We start from the raw sequence: 18,824 nt of genomic DNA, 5'->3' as shown, positions 1-18,824 counted from the left end.
AGGTCTTCCACCATCCCCTTTGAGCCAGGAGAAACAACAAGCCACCTTAGGATGGTGGAGCTGGGAGAGAAGAAACAGGAATTGCTGAAAAGAGCAGGCGCAGGAGGCGGGAGGTGGAGGACGTGGGCTGAAATCTGGGCTTGGCTCCCTCATACCTGATCCTCCATTTCTTCATCTTGGCTTTAGGTTCCTCATGTGTAAAATGCAGGTATGTATGTATGTGTGTGTGTGTGTGTGTGTGTGTGAGACAAGGTGATTCTATGAAAGCCCTCGGAGGTGGCTAGGTGGCAGCTAGGGGAGAGAGTGCAGGGCTTGAAGTCAAGAATACCTGAGATCAAATCCTGCCCCTTACACTTATTAGTAGCTCCATGTCCTTGGTTGAGTAACCTTACCTTTCTATGACTTAGTTGCCTCACCTGTAAAATGAGGGGCTTGGACTCTATGGCCTCTAATCTCTAAATATCAGATCCCATCACCCCATGAGCCCGGACAAGCCAGGCATCAGAGGGAATTGCAGGTGCCCAGGTCCCTGGGGGATCTTTTGCAGTCACTTGTGGCAGGGAAGATGCTGCTTCAACTTCTTCCATCCCATGATGGGGAGGGAGCAAATCAGAAAGACCGAGAGCCTGCCATTATGGAAGAGAGACCCAAGAGGGGCAACGTTGATAGTACTGTGTTAAATTTAGTGTGTACCAAAAGGAAAAAGCTGTATGCACTAGAGGTAAGGTTTCATAGACAATCTTCTGGCCTTTCTATATGGACATGTTCACGTTGATGACTTTCTAGTTCATAATAATTTTTTTTAAAGGAAAGAAGTCTGGGCTTGGAACCAGGACTTGGGGCCAGAATCCTAGTACTACAACTGACTAGCTCATAACTTTGGGTACCAAAATCCCTTCCTTTTTCTGGGCCTCAGTGTCCTCCCCTGTAAAAGGACTTGGAGTAGATGGCCTCCAAGGCTCACTGCAATGCTGTACCCTCCTACAGCTTCCTGGCCCCAGAAGGGTTCCCAGATCTTAGAGCTCTGGTAATCCAAAGTCAGGATCTGACAGTCAGTGATTTTCTGGGCCCAGAATGAAGAGGTGGGCCACCTAGTCTGAGCCTGGCTGCACAGAACCTCTTTCTACAATATCCCGATCATCCGGCCTCTTCATGACACTCGCCAAGGATGGGGAACCTGCTGTGGGACAGCCCGTTTCACTTAAATCCAGCTCTCGGAGTTCTGAAGTCTCTCCTGATAGCAAAACCAAATCTGAGTCTCCCCCCTTCCCCACCCCACCCCAGTGCTCCCAGGCCTGTCTTTGGGGGCCAAGCGGGGCAAGGCCAATCTCTCTTCCACTGGAGAGCCTTTACAGTGACTCAGGGGCGCTCTCCAATCTATTCTCTCCCCTCAAGTCTTCTGCAAGCTGAACTCCTCTACTTTCCTTCAATGGGTCGTCATATTGCAAAAGGAAAACCAGGGAGAACGCAGAAATAATGGCAACACCGGGTTTAAAGCCGAAAATCCACCACCTTATTCACAGAACAAACTGGGGTTCAGAGGAAAGGGAGTTTACTCAAAGTTACACAGATGGCCAAATTTCACAGTAGAGAGCCATTCCCCCAACCCCCATCCCAGTCCAGGGAAGCGTTTCACTACAGTAAAATGGGGAAACTGAGGCTAGGGGGAAATGGGAGCTGGCTAGTCCGCAGTCACCAGGTGGCACAGCCGGGAATGTACTCTTTTCACTGGCCCTTTTTCCAGGACGCCTCAGGGCACCCCCGTAGGGACTAGGGGGAGGGGCGCAGGAAGATTGAGCGCTGGGTCTCCTACCTGCCTCTCGCCGGCCCCAGGGCACATGGGCTCGGCTCGCGCAGTACGCAGCTCCTCCGACGGACAGATGGCTGGAAGGCTGGATGGACCGGCGGACGGACAGTGGGACGCACGGCCAGGCGTGATCTCTCTCCCCGAGGGCCGCCCCAGCACGGAGTTAGCAGTGGCCGCTCGGTCCGGGTGACCCCCTCACGCGCCCGGCCACTGCCCACTTCCCGAGGCCCTCCATGGGGCGGTGGCGGGCGGGCCGGAGCTGCCCCGCGTGCGGGGACCGAGAGAGCCTGCGGAGCGCAGAGGAGCGGAGCAGAGCGCACGGCCAGGCGAGCGCACGCCGCCCCGGGAGCTGCTCCCGGGTTGTGGGCTCCGCTCCCCGCAGCCCGCTTGGCGCCTCGGCTCGGTTCTGCTCTCTGCTCGAGCTCGCAGGGGCGGATCGGCGGCTTCTCTGCGGAGCGCGGGCTGCGCGCAGGCAGAGACAGGCGGGTAGAGGCTGGGGCAGGCAGGAGGGCAGACGGGAGGACGGGCGGGGATGTGGGGGCGGGCAGGCGGACAGACTCTCGCTGCCGCTGCTGGCCTCGTCTGCCAATCACACCCTCCTGCCCGCCCGGGGACTCCTGGCAACCGGGAGTGGAGGGAGGGGTCAGTCCCTGGGCACCTCCAGTGCTCTTGGAGGGGAAAGGGAGAGGAGGAGCGAAGGCGGGTCCGAAGAGTCGGGCTGTGCTGGAGAGGGGGAGGGGGCAGCGCCGAAGAGGAGGTGTTCTCCACCCACTCCCCGCCCCCTGGACTGATCGCCCGCCCCACCTCTTCTAGGCCAGGGGGCTGGCTCCGGCTTGGGGAAGTACCCTTTCTGCACCGCACTGCCCCCTCCCCGCTCTGGTCTTCTATCTGAACTGCTGCGCGTCTTCCTCTGATCCACATCTCCTCAAGGAGAGGAGGGAAGGAAAAAGACGGGGTGAAGGAAGGAAGAGAGGGAGGAAGGGAGGAGAAAAGATGGGAGATGCGATGGTACGTGGTGGGGAGAAGAGTAGGAGGAAGTTGAAGGAGGGCAAGGGGAGGGGGTAGAGGAAGAGTACGAGGAGGAGGAGGAGGATAAGTTTTTTGGTGAGGCTTGCTACTTGGTATGGAGTTTTTTGGGGTTTTTTTAAAGGTTGCCCAGGGGAAAGTGTGTCGTTTTAAACGTACCCCCTTCCCATCCTCTGCTAGCTTTGGAGTCTGCCCAAGTCACCAGACTCCGAATGTAGTCTACTCGGGAGACCAATAGCCAGAAGGAAAAAACTTCTCTCAACACCAGGAGGGTCCGTTCCCCGCCTCCACAGCCATCCCACGCAGAAACGTCTTTGGTCCAAATGGGCTCCCCGGGGGAAAAGGCGGGCCTCAGTCCAGCCCAGCTCTGTCCTCCAACTTCTTTTCTGGAAAGCCAGTTCGAATCCCCACCAGCTGGACTCAGAAGAGAATCCGAAGTCCGGCCCCAGCTGCGCTCTCTCTCTCTCTCTCTCTCTCTCTCTCTTCTCTCTCTCTTCCTCTCTTTCTCTCTCCTCCCTCTCCCTTCCTCTCTCTGTCTGTCTCTCTCCCTCCCTCCCTTCTCTCTCTCTCTCTCTCTCTCTCTCTCTCTCTCTCTCTCTCTCTCTCTCTCTCTCTCTCTCTCTCTCTCTCTCTCTCTCTCTCTCTTTCTCTCTCTCTCTCTCTCCTCTCTCTCTCTCCCTCCCTTCCTCTCTCTGTCTGTCTCTCTCCCTCCCTCCCTTCCTCTCTCTCTCTCTCTCTCTCTCTCTCTCTTTCTCTCCTCTCTCTCTCCTCTCTCCTCTCTCTCTCTCTCTCTCTCTCTCTCTCTCTCTCTCTCCTCTCTCTCTCTCCTCTCTCTCTCTCTCTCTCTCTCTCTCTCTCTCTCTCTCTCTCTCTCTCTCTCTCTCTCCCTCCCTCCCTTCCTCTCTCTCTCTCTGTGTGTGTGTGTGTGTCTGTCTGTCTCTATCTGTCTCTCTGTCTCTGTCTCTCTCACCATCCTGGGCAGTCGAGACCCCTTAAAGAAAGTCACTCCATCATCTCCCCAGCTGACTAAAAGAACAGTGTATGTGGGGCGCCTATTTATAAGAACTAAGGACTATCCATAAAAGAAATCGTTTCTTAAATGTGATGGAGGGAGAGAAGCATCATTTGGCCTCACTTTCCTTATCTATAAAATGGGGAGGGAGGGGGAGGGAACAAGCACTTATTAAGCACCTACTAAGTGCCAGACATCCCGATTCAGTGAATTACAAATATTACCATATTTGACTGAAATGGAGATAATTATATTTGCCCTAGTGGAAAGAGCCAGTGAATGTGGATCCAGAAGACCAGGGTTCAAATCCCAGCTCTGCTACTTGTTAACTACACGCCACTAGACAAGCCACTCTCCCTCCCTGGACCTCAGTTTCCCCTGTAGAAGAAAGGAGCTGAACTAGGCAATCTTTTTTTTTTTAATTTCTTTATTTATTTTTAGTTTACCACACACGGTTCTACATAGTTTTGAGTTCCAGTTTTTCTCCCCTCCCTCCCCCCTCCCTCCCCAAGACGGCATGGAATCTCATATAACTGTCACGTATAACTTCGCATTGAATTAATTTATGCACTAGTCAAGTCGTGGAGGAGAATTTCGACCAATGGAATGAATCATGAGAAAGAAGAAACAGAACCAAAAAAAAAAAACCCAAAAACAAAAACAAAAAAGAAGCAAAAAAGGCGAGCATTTAGTGCGCCTCGATCTATATTCAAACTTCGCAAGAACTAGGCAATCTTATAAGACCTTTCTAGTCCAAAACCTATCACCCTCCTCCACAGTGTCGGTGGGAAAAGTCCTAGAGCTGGGGTGGGGAACCTCGGGCCTGGAGCTCACATGTGGCCTTCCAGGTCCTTGGATGTAGCCTTTTGACTGAGTCCAAGTTTTACAGAACAAATCCTTTTATTAAGGGAATTTGTTCTGTGAAGTTTTGATTCAGTCAAAGGGCTGCCCTTGAGGACCTAGAGGACCACATGTGGCCTCAAGGCCCAAGGTTCCTCACCCTGTCCTAGAGAAATGCAACTTTCTCCCTCTTGAAATTAGTTTGTATTATTTTTTTAAAAATACATTGTAGTTATTTATCTGTGTCTCTGTTATTTCCTCCAAGAGAATATAAGCTCCTTGAGAGCTGGGACTTTTTTTGTATCCTAGGCATGTAGCATTGCTGCTGGCACATAATGAACACTATAAAATTTCATTGAATAGAAAAGAAAGCATTTCATTTTTGGAACAGCAGAGAATTGGAACCGAAGTCGATGGCCATTGATTGGGAAATGGCTAAATAGATTGTAGCCTGTGGACGTGATGGATTCATGCCCTGGATGACCGGGATGAGCTCAGAGAAATATAGGAAGTCATATATGAGCTGATAAGATTGAAGTGAGTACAAGCAGAAAACCAATGGACTCCAGCCCTGGGAAAGAAAAAACCGAAAACTCATTGCTGTGTGTTTATAATGCTCAAGCTTGTCAAAAAGGAAGCAATATGAGAAACATCACACACACGCGCGCGCACACGCACACGTGCTTCTTTGCAGAGGTAAGAGAATATGAGGCTGGAAGGCTGCACATAATCTTGGGTTTGGCTGATGTGCTGGTTATAGTTTTGCTAACTTTTTTTTTCTTTTTTATACTTTGTCATTGAGGATGGCTCAGAGGATGGGAAGGTACATAGCAGGGGATGGGGACATAGGTGAAAACAAAAGAAATTTTTTTTTTATTTCACAGAAAGAAATCAGAGCTCCCCTTCCACTAATTTCCTGGGGCATACAGGAAATCCCTCAGCCCCAGAGGAAGGAGAGAGCCAATGACAAAGAGAAGACATTCCTTCCATTCCGGAGATGGGGAGGGGGCAGCTGGCCCAACCCCCTCTGGTCAAGCACAGTCAGCCAAGGGCCAACAGGAACCTCCCTGGAGGAAAGGGCTATACTCGGGCCAGGGAACTTCCTCCATCTGTCTGCCTGCTCCAAACCAGACTGAGGTCAAAAATACACTAGGGGGAACAAGGAGCCCGATTTATCATCCAGTCTGCAATCTCCCTTCCCATTTAGGGCAGACTCCACACATCAGAGTCAAGGGCAGTGGGCCTAGATTCAAATCCGCGTTCAGCTCCTTATTAGCTGAGTGACCCTAAGCAAGTCACCTTCCCTCTCTAGAACTCAGAGAAATGTTGGAGATGGACCAGGCTATCTTAAAGGTCCTTTAGCTCTAAAAGATATGAACCAAGACCCTGAGTATTCAATCAACAAACCTGTATTAGGTACCTACTATGTGTCAAGCCTGTGCTAGGCTTTGGGAAAACAGAGGGGGGAAATGTGCTATCATATATACAACACCTTTACACCTTCAAGAATGTGTGTACACAGTAGGCACCCACATGAACGTGCATACAGGGCATATTTGCATATTGTCATGTGTGTGCATCACATAACACATGATATGCACACATCATGCACACTGTGTGCATGTACACATTTGCATATGTGTGCACACACAGGTCATGTATGCACACGTTTGTCCATACTTGCACATGCACAGGCCATGTGCACACACATTCAATTCATTCTTCTGCTTGTCTCTTTTTCCTGCCGTTTGATCTACAATAGAGATGGTTTGGTTTTCAATCACTGAGTCACTTCCTGTGCTTGTCCAGCCCTTCACAGGAAATAGCTTCTCCCCTCGACCTACTCCTAGCTTCGCTGTCCTTCCTCCTCCCTCTCCAAGCATAGGCTGCTGGGGAGGTACACTGGGCCCCGTTCTGACGCACTGTCCTTTAGGAAGGACATGAACAACTCAGAGCATGTCCACAGGACGAAAAGCAGGGCAGTAAGGACACCATGACTCCCCGAGCTTTGCTCTCCACAGAGGGTAGTATTTCAAATCTTTGAGAAGACGCAGGACAGCAGAGGAGTGATCAAAGGCCATCATTCACTCAGTCATTCAATAAACATTTCATTAAGTGCCTGCTTACTGTGTGCCAGGCAGTATGCTAAGAGCTGGTTGATACAAACAGAGGCACAAAAACAGTCTCCGACCCTCAAAGAGCTTACAATCTAATCATTGATATGATGACCTTAACAATCCATCCTTCTGTCCCAGACCAACCCTGAAATACCCAGCAGCCACACACCTTCTCAAGTGGTTCCTTCACCCTCAAGCTTTGAGATAATTCTGGAGTCCTGGGACATCTGGGAGACTGGGATTCTCCCCAAGCACCTTTATGCAGGGCCTTAAGACAGAGCCAGCGTCTGCTTTGTGCAAAGACCTTGTCCTGAGAGCAGGATAAACCCGAGAAGAGGGCTTTGCTCCTGCCCTCAGAGAGATGAGACATACAGCAGTGCCTGGGCACGCACATCACTAAATTCAGTCTAAGGCAAACAGGATAAAATGCTAGAGGAGAAGGGCAGAACCGTGGCCGTCCCCAGAAGGGAGAGCTGGTGGCAAGGAAGCAGGGCTGGAATCTAAGGTCTCCCTGAAGAAGCAGCATTTGAAGGTATGGAGACCCTCAGAAACGGGAAGGGTACGACCACAGGACGGATAAGCAGCAGCTAGACTAGGGGCTTTGGTGTCAGAAGAACTGAGTTCAAGCCTAAGCTCTGGGCAAATCATGGCACCTTTCTGAGCCTCAGTTCCCCATCTCTGTAAAACAGGGACTGGATCAAAGGTCCTTAATCTGAGACCCAGAAACGTGTTTTTTAAAAGCATCTTGGTAACTATACCTCACTCTAATTTGTTTCCTTTGTAATCCTATGTATTTTATTCTATACATTTAAAAACACAGTGGATGCGTGGGCTTCCCCAGACTGCCCAAGGGGTCCACGACACACAGAAAACTTAAGGAGCCCTGGACCACGTGGTCTCTAAATTTATTCTCTTATGCCAAAGGCCAGTGAGATTTCATCAGCACAAAGGAAACAAGCAGCATACTTGGCATCAAAGCTGTGAGCCCCAATCCTAGCCCTGGTGATGACTGGCTGTGTGCCTCTGGGGAAGTCACCTAACTCTGAGCTAGGCATATGTCCCATGGAGGTTGCTGATAAACAGGCACCAAAATATCTGTAGCAGCACTTTTGGCGTAGCAAGGAAGTGGAAACAAAGTAGATCCCCATTGCCGGGGCACTGCTAAAAGAGTTGGGGCAGATGAATAATATTTACTATTCTCCTATAAGAAATGAAGAATGGGATGATGGCAGAAAAGCATTCATGGGAAGATGCAGACTGGAGAAAGCAGAGCCAGGAAAACCCTGTGGATTGCTTATCTTGTTGATTGTGTTTATAATAGCAACAACGGAAAGGAAAATAACTGAAAGTGAATGCTACAAAGTTACAAAAAACAGGCTTCGTTTTAAAGGAAACACTGGAGAAGACAACCGAGGTGGGGAGGGGGAGAGAGTGAAACTGCGTCTAGAGTCAGGGGTTGTCAATGCATGGGTTGGTTTTGCTGATTTTTTTCTTTCTTCTTTAAAATTAATTCTTTGTTATAAAGGAGGGCTTTCTGAAGTGGTAGGGGAGGGCTACAGGGGGAAGTTTACAGGCACAAAAAATCAATATAAATGTATTTTGAAAAAGTAAATAAACAGTGCTTGGCACATAGTAACCCCTTCATAAATGTTTGTTGATTAATCAGTGTAATTTGGAGGGGGGTGGGGGAGGAAGTCTGGGGGAAGAACCAAAGAAGCACAGCCAGGACCCCAGGATTTCTGAGGCTCCCCTCCCTAAGCCCAGCTCAAAGTCACCCTCACCCAGAACTCCTTCAGAGAACGGTCCCTAGGGAGGAAACCTTGAAGCTGATGACATCCGTTGCCCCACCTCACTGCCCTTGGGGACCCTGTGGCCCTCCTCTCCAGACCAAAGAGTCTAGGCAGAGTGCCTAGATCCTAGGGAGACATCTAGAGAAGACCGAAATGGAAGTCAGTGTAGCCTAGGACAGACCCAACAGGGGCAGTCCAGGGGGCCAAGGACTCCTTCAAGCTGGCAGGGGATCAATTTCCTAGAGCCTAACCTGGAAAGCAAGAGGGCTATGGCCCCCGTGGATGGATCCTAGGCTGAGAGTGAGTGCCTTTAGAGATTATTCCATCTAACTTCCTTGTTTCACAAGGGAGGAAACTGAGGCCCAGACAGAGAAAGCAACTTGCCAGAAATCACACAACCCCTAAGCAGCCAAACTGGGAAAAGAGCCCAGGGCTTCAGATTTCTGGGCCAGTTCTGGGCTGTCTTTTACTGTATGGTCTCGGACAATGTGATTCACCTCTTTGGATCTCATCTGAAAAACACCATCAGCTAACAGAGTAAGCATTTGTTAAGCATCTAATGGGTGCCAGGCACTGTGCTAAGTGCTGGGGATACAAAAAAAGGCAAAAAAGTTCCTGCCTGCCAGCTCACAATCTAATTGTGGAGACACCTACAAACCACTAGGTACAAACAAGTTATAGACAGGAAAAATGGAAGATAATCAACAGGGAGAAGGTATTCAGGGGGATCAAGAAAAGCCCCTCAGAGAGGATGAGATTTTAGCTGGCTCTTGAAAGAAGCCAGAGAGTTGGACTATGAATCTGTGAGGTTTCTTCCAGCTCTGACATTCAGTGATTCTGAGAGTAAAAGGACCACACAGCCACAGACTCTGTCACATCTGGCTGGAGGCCGATGAGCACTCCATTCAGAATCCACAGTGGGGGCTTTTTTAAAAGTCTGGGGGAGGGGGGAGGAGAAATCTTTACCCTGCCCCACCACCATCAAATCCTAGAATCTCAAAGCTGGAAGGGGCCTCAGAGGCTTCCCCCCCATAGCAGAAATCCCCTATACAGCATAGCTTGAAAGGCAGCTAGGTGGCTCGGTAGTTAGATCGATGGGCCTGGAGCTAGGAAGCCTGGAGTTCATATGCAGACTCAGATACTTACTAACTATGTAACTTAACCCTGTTTGCCTCAGTTTCCTCATCTGTAAAATGAACTAGAGAAGGAAATGGCAAACCACTCCAGTATCTTTGCCAAGAAAAACCCAAACGGAGTCTCCAAGAGTCAGAACAACTATGCTATTTAGTCTCATCACAGGGTCATAGCTGTAGAGTTGGGAAAGACCATAGACGTCATCAGCTCCAACCCCCTCCTCATTTTATAGATGATTAACTTGAAGCTGAAGAAGATTGACCGACTTGCCCAGGAGTCACATAGCTAGTAAATGAGGCAAAATTCAAATTCGGATCTTCCAGACTCCACACTCAGACTTCTGTTCACTGCACCCCCTCGTGGCCTCTTCTAGAGGATTCTCAGGAACAAGGAGCTTCTAACTCCTGAGAGGCTTTTCCCTTTGAGGTACAGCTCTGAGTGTTAGGGCAGCCTGTCCCATATTGAGCTCAAATCAATCCACAAACATTTATCAATCGCCTGCTATGTGACAGGTGCTGTGTTAGACACTGGGGATACAAAAGCAGAAATTAAAATTCTTGCTGTCAAATAATTTACATTAGACAACATGTACACATATAAGAACGAAATAATTAAATAAGAATAAAGTAAATTAAAACAATTTATTTTGTTAAGATAACAAAATAAATAAAGGGAATCTGGTTCCTTGAATCTTCCCGCTATTGCTTCTTGCTATGCCCACTGAAACAATGCCTCAAATTTCTGAAGACAAATGTCCTGCTCCAAAGCTTCTCTTCGTCTTCAGCTCAGGCTAAATATCCCTGAGACTTTGCTATGAAGTTCCCCGGGACCAAAGCAGAGTTGTACGTTCATTCTCCATGGAGGAGAGATCTGACCATCCCTGGCATCTTTTAAAAGAGTCCAGGATGGTCAGCCTGCAGAAGGGAAGATCTGACTGGACCACAGCACCTGTCTTCAAGTATTTGAGAGGCTTGGGCAGCTTGGCCCCAGAGGCTAGAACAAGAAACAATAGGTGAGAGTTATAAGAAAGCAGATTTTGCTCCATTAGCTCCATCAAAAATTCCTAAGACTGGTGTGAAAACAGAATGGGGTACTTCTGGGGGGTCTGAGTTTCCTGCCACCAGAGGCCTTTGGACATCACAGAATAACCACAAGCCCAGAAGTTGTGACAAGGATTCATAGACAACCAGGAATTGGATGGGCTGGGCTCTGAGGCCCCTTTCAATTATGAGATTCCAGGGGGCCTGGAAAGAATCAGAAAGAGTTCTTTCTTTCACTCCCCTGCCTCCCCCACCTCCCAGATCTCAGTAAGTCTCCCCTCTTACTTCACACACAGCTGATATTTCCCACACTAGAAACTTAGGGATGCCTCCTGCAGCTACCTTCTCGCTCATCTCACAGGCTGAGCAGCCAAATCCACGAGGCCCTCCCTACAGCTTGATTCACACAGAATTCCCATGGGCAGTGAAATGGGAAACCAGACTTGGAGAGGGACAGACCTAGGTTGGGAGGGTGGGGGCTGGGAATTGAGAGAGAGAGAGAGAGAGAGAGAGAGAGAGAGAGAGAGAGAGAGAGGAGAGAGAGAATGACAGAGACAGAGAGACAGAGAATCCTATGAGACCTAGGCTGGACACAGAAAATGGGAAAATGTGGGGTCTTTGGCTTGTGAACGCTGACTCATGGAGGATCATTTTTAAGATCCCATCTCCACCAGTGACCCTCCTGGAGGCAGTGCAATAAATTTTTTAAAAGCCTCATGTTTTGTGACTCTGTGGTTTACAAAATGCTTTTCTCAAATCCCCCCTGGGAGATATGGTTCAAATCTATATTATTATTAGCCCAATTTTCCCAGAGGAAGAATCCGAGTCTCTGAGAGGTTAAGTGATTAGCCCAAGGTCACACGCTTCTGAGGCAGGATTCAGACTCTGGGCTATGAGTTGAGTCACTATATCAGGCTGTTATGGAATAGAAAGAACCCACCAATCAGGAATGGGTGTAAGACTATGATTGGGAGTGTCATGGAATATTATTGGGCAGGAAGAAATAATGGCTAGGAGGAATTCACAGAAACGCGAGAGAAGCTCAATGGACTGAGGCAGAGCGAGGGCAGAAGAAGCAGGAGAACAAAGGAAAGATGCAGTCAGTGAAAGGGAGCCTCAATCGATAATCTCCAAGAAGACTCTCCTCCCTCCTCTCAGCGGAGACATGAGGGCCGGGAGCCTTACAGCACGTGAAATGTGCAGACCCACTCAGACTCTCTCAATGGCTCATAAAGGATTTTGGCCAGGTTGTTTTCTATTACCAGGGAGGGTCCAGTTCCAGGAGATAAAGGGATAATTGTGTGGGTCGGGGGAGGAGCACTGAAAAGTAATGTCTAGAAATGACAATGATATAAAAGTAAAAGACGTTGATAAAACTTAGGTGTGGGAGGGGTTTAAACTAGAGGATTTCCACGGTCCTTCCATCCTCAGACGGTCCTTTGTTCTCTCCTCTCCGTCCCTTGGAGAAGGGGAGGTACTTTCCCTCTCCTCTCCTCAGCTCTCCAAAGATCAACAGATAAAGTTCAAACATAGCAGAGGCTGAGAAGATGCCAACTGGGAAGTGACCCCTGCTTGGAATTAGAAAACCTCAAACAATCCCACGGGAGAATCCTGGGAGCCAGCCCCTTCTCCCCAATTCTCCCTCTCCCACCTTCTTGTTTTTCAGACCAAACTATTGCCCTGATAGCATCCTGACATCCTGTCAGCCACCCCTGTGCCCCTCAACATACAACCCCCACTGGGGCTAGCTGTGGAAGAGGTAGGTGGTAGCTTTGCCAGAGGTGAGTTACCAAGGGCTCAGGAGTGTTCAGAGTGGGAAGCCTAGGTATCATATATCTCAGGTGGGAAGAAAGAATCCTCAGAAGACATCTCATCCAACCTGCTCCTTTTACAGATAAGGAAGCTCACACCCACGTAAATTAAGTGACTTGCCCAGGTCCCAGAATGGGAGGTGGAATTTGAACCCAGGTCCTCTGAATAGAGACAAATTCTCTTTCTACTTTGAGGCAGCTGGGGGTACTGTAATGCATACAGCCCTGGACCTGGAGTCAGGAAGACATGAGTTCAGATCCAGTCTGTGTGACTCTGGACAAGGCACTTGACCTCTGTCTGCCTGTAAAATAGAGATCATGATAGCACCAGAGCTGTTGTGAAGATCAAATGTAATAATATTTGCAAGATCGCTTAGCCTAGTACCTAGCACACAGTAGGTGCTATATAAGTGCGTATTCCCTCCCTTCTCCCTTACCTTTTAGGGTGCCTTCCAGCTCTGTGCTTCTGTGACCTAGCCTCGCCTTCCATTAAAATAAAGTTTTCTCCTGGTCTAAATCTATGATGCTATAAGTCATTTAACTTCTATTGGCCTCAGTTTCCCCATCTGTAAAACAAGGAAGTTGAATTCTATGGCTTCTATGCGCCATTCCGGCTCTAAATCTAATCATTCTACTAAGCCTGTTGGGATCTATGTTGTCAAAGAAAGAATTGGCATGAACAGAATTATGGATCCTTGAAATAATAATAATAATCAATTCCCATTTTTATAACATTTTAAAGTTTGCCAAGCATATTCTTCACAACAGGAAGGGTTGTGTGGCAGGGAGCATACATATTATAATGTCCACTTTATCGAAGAGGAAACTTCGGCTGTGACCGTCCCATTCATATGAATTAATACTTTCATCCCTGAGATCTCCAGAGCTAGGATATTAGCATTTTTAATCTGCCCGGCACCCACGTCCCTGTACTCAGTACAAACCTCTGGCCATTTGGGCCCATGGGAGAGCAAAGAGTCAGATGAGAATTCACTGCAGCAGGATGTTCTCTGTTTGGGGTGGGAGTTACTTCTATGGATGGTGTTTGCAGAGTGTTCCTGTGTTGTGGCCACGCTGGGCTGTATTATATGCTGCCTGAGATCTTAGGCACAGAGAACTTTCAGGGCCTACCTCGACCATAATGACTGTGGTTCCGGATCAAGGACAACACCTGCATCCCGAAGAACACACTCTGAACAGTTCCCTGTTGTCTCGCTCAACTTGGGCCAGAGATCATGGGCCCTGGCCGTCCCTGATTGTGGGAACCCAAGGTGGGCCCTGTCCTTTGGTAGGTATCACCACTGGTCACTCGGTGGGAACCTACCTCACTTGGAAAAGCCTGGAGTCTCAGCCAAGGCCAACTACAGCCCCAGAATGCTTCCACAGCAACGAGTTCCAGTGGTTTGAAAGTAGTAGGCATGCTTCGGTGTGGTGTCGGTGGGGTTCCCTGATCCCCTGATTGATACACATGGCACACAAAGCCAAAACAAGAACCTCCTGTGTGGGCTTGAGGCTCAAGGGAGGGACAGTGAAAAAAAAAAAACAAGCGAGTCACAGAATCATAGAACATGAAGGCCCCTTAGAGACAGGCTATATGGTCCAACCTTTTCATTTTACAAATCTGGAAACTGAGGCACTGAGAAATGACTTATCCAAGGTCACACCCACAGTATCAAAGGCAGAACTGCTTTGTGACCTTGGGCAAGACCTTCCTTCTTCTCTGAGCCTCAGTTTCCCACAATGTAAAAGGACTAGATGATTTCTAGGTGCGAACGGCCCTTCTCAGCTCTGGCAGCCCTCCCGGCTCTCCCGGATCACTCAGTCTTTTGGCTTCTCTTACATCCCTCTTCTGTCGTTTCCAGCATGGGGAAGGTAGTGGGACCCTGACTTTGGGGGCTGCATCTTTGACTCCCCGAGGAGGCTCTGCTGTCCTACACTGCCACCTGCTGGACACAGCGTGAACGCCCTGGCCGCCCCTCTCCTAGATATCCTGTCTCATTTTGAGCTTCCCCTTTAGGTCATTCCCTGTAAGGTGGGGATCATCAGCCCATTTTGCAGTTGGGAGAAACTGAGGTTCAGCAAGTGACCTGTCCGAGGTCAGACAGGGAGCAAGACAGAGACTGTTAATGAGAATTTGTGGTAATGGCTGGGGAAATGAAGACAGGTGAAAGCTCAGCCCCTGCTTGCCTTGCAGTGAGGAGAACAACCTGTGAGTAACTAGGTGCACACAAGATAAATGCAGAATAAAGGGGAGGCAATCTCTAGAGGGAAGGCAGGAGCAGCAAGGCTTCTCGCAGAAGGCGGGTTTAGGCTGAGCTTTGCCTGAAGCCAGGAAGGAGAGCATTCCAGACCCAGCTGCGCAAAATATCCCAGATCAACCGATCCAAAGCTCTCATTTTAGAGACAAGGAAACTGAGGCCCAGAGCCAGGAAGGGACTCGGCCAAGGTCACACAAAGGGTGGCAGAGCCAGAATTTACGTCTTTGGACTCCAAAGCCAGGGTTCCATCTGCTACTGCACCCTACCTTCTCCCTCCCAACTCTGGGAGGAGCAGGGAGAGAAGACGGGTCAGGAGCTCTCCCAAGTTTATCAGTGTTGGGGGACTGCCTCAAATAAGGCCAAACTCAAAGGCCACTCCCAGAAGCCTTCTTTCTGACCTGTATCAACTGATGCAAAGTGGAGTGAGCAGAACCAGGAGAATATTGCACACACTCACAGCAACATCGTGCAACAATCAGGTATGAACAACTTGGCTCTTCTCAGCTATACTACAATCCAAGACAATTAGAAAGGACTCGTGATGGAAAATGCTGTCCATGTCCAGATAAAGAACCGACGGACTCTGAATGCAGATCAAGTCATACTGTCGTTACCATCTTTATTTTCTTTTGTGGTTTTTTTTTTTCCTTTTGGTCTGTTTCTTCTTGATCAACACGACTAATATGGAAATATGTTTTACATGATTGCACATATATAACCTATAGCCAATTGCTTACTGTTTTAGGAAAAGGGAAAGGGGGGAGGGAGGGAGAAAAACTTGGAACTTAAAATTTTGTAAAAAACGAATGTTAAAAATTGTCTTTACATATAATTAAACAAAAATAAAATTTTAAAAAAAGAAGCCTTATTTCTTTGTCTCAACTAATCCTAACCCATGGGACTCCATCTACCTGGACACCCTACTCATCCTCTTGGGCCCAAATCAAAGGCCACCTCCTCCTCCAATGATGACCAGCCCTGCCCAGCCAGTAAGAAATTGATCTCCAAGAGCCCTGAAGGCCTCTACGATCCAGTGCTTTGCAGTTTACCTGTGTAGCCCAAATGCCATTATCTCCAGACTATTCAGTATTTCCCACACATTCCACCTCTGACCTCTGATCTCTGGGCTGTCCCCCTTGCCTACCACCCCTTAAAATCTAGAGCTTCCTTGAAAGCTCAGGTCAAGTGCCACCGCCTACAGGAAGCCTACCCTGATCCTAGCAGGGCTCTCCAGTCACTCACCAGAAAAGCCAGAGGTGACGGCTGCTCAGGCTCCAGACCCTCTCCTGGGTTCTGTCTCAGTCTCCCCAGCTCTGTAGTCCGGGCTTCCAGACTGCCTCTGTCACTGTCACAGGTGGGAGAACTTTAGAGAGCACAAGGGCCCATCATCTGAGCACTAGAAAAAGAAGGGACCTCAGACCCCTTCTAGTCCCACCCCTTCATTTGACACAGGAGAAAACAGAGGCCCAAAGTGAAGTGACTTATGCAAGGTCGAATAGGTAGTAAATGCAGGAGGCACAATTTGAACTCATGTCCTCGGAGTCCAGAGGCAGGGTTCTTTCCACTCGGTTATGCTGCTCCAACACATATTTACTTATGAAGGTCCTACTATGTGCAAAGCACTGAACAATGAAGACACAATACAAAAAGGAAATAGTACCTACCCCCAAGGTGCTCACGCTCTGCTAAGCAGAGAAAGCATGTTCCCAGATAAGTATATAAAGATAAATGCACAGTGATGGGGGAGGGGGAGGGAACAGGAAAGTTGAAGAGGGCCCTAAGGAAGAAGGAGGGACTCAAGAAAGGCCTCTCGACACATGAGTTGAGCCTTAAAAGTCCCTAGGTTCCTAGAAGCCACAGAAAGGAGGAAGGGCAATCACGGCAGGGGAACCGGGGACCAGACTGTGCAAAGACGCAGGAGGCAAGATTTGGAGAAATAGTACAGTGTAATGAGCCCTTGGGACAGCTAGGTGGTTCAGTGGATAGCGCGCTGGGTCTGGAGTCAGGAAGATCTGAATTCAAATCCAGCCTCAGATACTAACTGTGTGACCCCGGGCAAGTCACTTAACCTCTGTTTGCCTTAATCCACTGGAGAAAGAAATGGAAAACCACGTCTGTATCTTCGCCAAGAAAACTCCATATGGAGTCACAAAGAGTCAGACAGGACAGAGCGACAAAGAAACCTGGGCTTCTGGGGCTGGGTTCGAGTCTCTTCTCTGCTATTTGCAGCCTATGGGACCTCGGGTGATCCAGTGTCTTCTCTCTGGGCCTCAGTCTCCTTTCCCATGAAATAAGGAGGTTGGATTGGATTAATTAAGGGCCTTCTACGTGCTGGGCATTCAAGTCAACAGGATGAAACGGCCCCTACCGGGCACCAAGATAATGCATCCCGAGGGAAGAGATGAGAACACATGAATACATGTATGCACAGCAATGAACCCAAGGCACCTTCCTTATCTGAGCCTCGGTTTGTTCATGGGAAAACAGGGAATGGGAATTCTTCCACTACCTACCACCAAGGACTATTCGGGGAAAGGGCTTTGTAAGCCTTTAAGGCCGTAGAAGGCAAAGTGAAAAACAGCAGGAGAGGAAGAATGTACCCCCTTCCCCAAGTACACACACTGACACACACAAACATACACACTCGCACACACACTCATACACACTCATACACACACACACACACACACACACACACACACACTAACTACCACAGAAACAGAAAAGAGGATGAGGATGAATGCTGGCCCTTAGAGAGAGGGATGAAAAATAATGTTTTAGGCTCTGATATTCACTTCAACTCAGAATGCTAAGCAATGCTAAACTGGTGGTGTTGCTATTCAGTGATAATCCTTCACAATAGATTCCCCCCCTCCCTTGGCAGCCCTTGGCATTCTTTTGTTTGTTTGTTTTGTTCTCTCCATTTATAATGTTAATTTTTTCAATAAAATATTTAAAAAAACACAATAGAAATTGAGGAATTATAATATGCCATAGTAATTATATGCAATATAGTATATATCATTACGATATACCATAATGTTGTAACATACCCTAACATAATGATATACTATTTAATACTAACAGATTATATATTGTGCTGTATGTTACACTATATAATTATAATAGACAGAGTGCCTGCCCTGGATTCAGAAAAGGCTGGGTTCGAATCATACCTCTGGCTCATGCGTACTAGTTGGGTGACTGGGTAATCTCTTAACATTAAAGTCTAAAATGGAAATAAGAAACTCCGAGAGCAATTACCCCTGAGGGATGTCGTGAGGCTAGAATAAGGCAACATGTATAAAGCACTTTGTTATTATGACTGTCAAACTTCTTCTATGAGATGGGTCTCATAAATGACGGTCACACCTCTGTGTTACATCTGTAAAATGGACGCACACTTAGAAATCTCCTCAGCTCTCTTAGAGACTCTGCTACAGCAGAGCCTAGGAGAGCTGCTGAAAAATTCATGTGTTCAAGTGGCCAGAGGTCTTCCGTAATTGGTAGGAGCTTCCTGCCCTCTCAGGAGGTTGGTTAATCATATTAGTCCTTGGGAGCCCCACAATGGATACACAGGATGTGCAGGATTCCTAGGCAGCTTTGAAGCAGCCCCTTTGATGTGAATGGGGGATATTGGCTCAATAAGGAGTTCCTGGGACGAAAGGTCAGCAGGGTCCTGCCCTTAGGAAACGTGAAGTCTAACTGAGGAGTAAAAACCTATGTTCACAGCCAAGAGGACTGGATTGGGAGTCAGAGGATCTGGATTCAAATCTTGACTAATGCTGTATGACCATGGACAAGTCACTTTTTCTTCTTTGTAAGAAGAAGGGAGGGGTTAGACTAGATGGTCTCCAAAACCCTCTAGTCAGGAAAGAGACTTGGGATGGATACCAGGGGACCTGGTAACAAGGGCAAAATGAGAGGGAAGTGACCAAGTTCAGAGTCGTGGAAAGTCTTGGGTTGGGAGGTAGGAGACACTTAATAGC

The 18,824-nt window shown here is 48.4% G+C and overlaps 1 protein-coding gene across 1 annotated transcript in view; it reads right to left on the bottom strand.

Annotated features, from left to right (window-relative positions):
• PALD1 (phosphatase domain containing paladin 1) overlaps positions 1 to 2,310 on the bottom strand; it is a 95,069-nt gene extending 92,759 nt beyond the window's left edge. The window contains exon 1 of the mRNA XM_036735802.1: positions 1,814 to 2,310. The gene's annotated coding sequence lies outside the window, so the exon portion shown is untranslated. The remainder of the gene's footprint in view (positions 1 to 1,813) is intronic.
• Positions 2,311 to 18,824: the final 16,514 nt, after the last annotated feature.

Source organism: Trichosurus vulpecula, chromosome 8 (assembly GCF_011100635.1).
Source record: "Trichosurus vulpecula isolate mTriVul1 chromosome 8, mTriVul1.pri, whole genome shotgun sequence".
NCBI classification, from domain to species: Eukaryota; Metazoa; Chordata; class Mammalia; order Diprotodontia; family Phalangeridae; genus Trichosurus; species Trichosurus vulpecula.
Note: the sequence above shows the minus strand (reverse complement) of the source record. Positions and strands in the feature narration are given on the sequence as shown.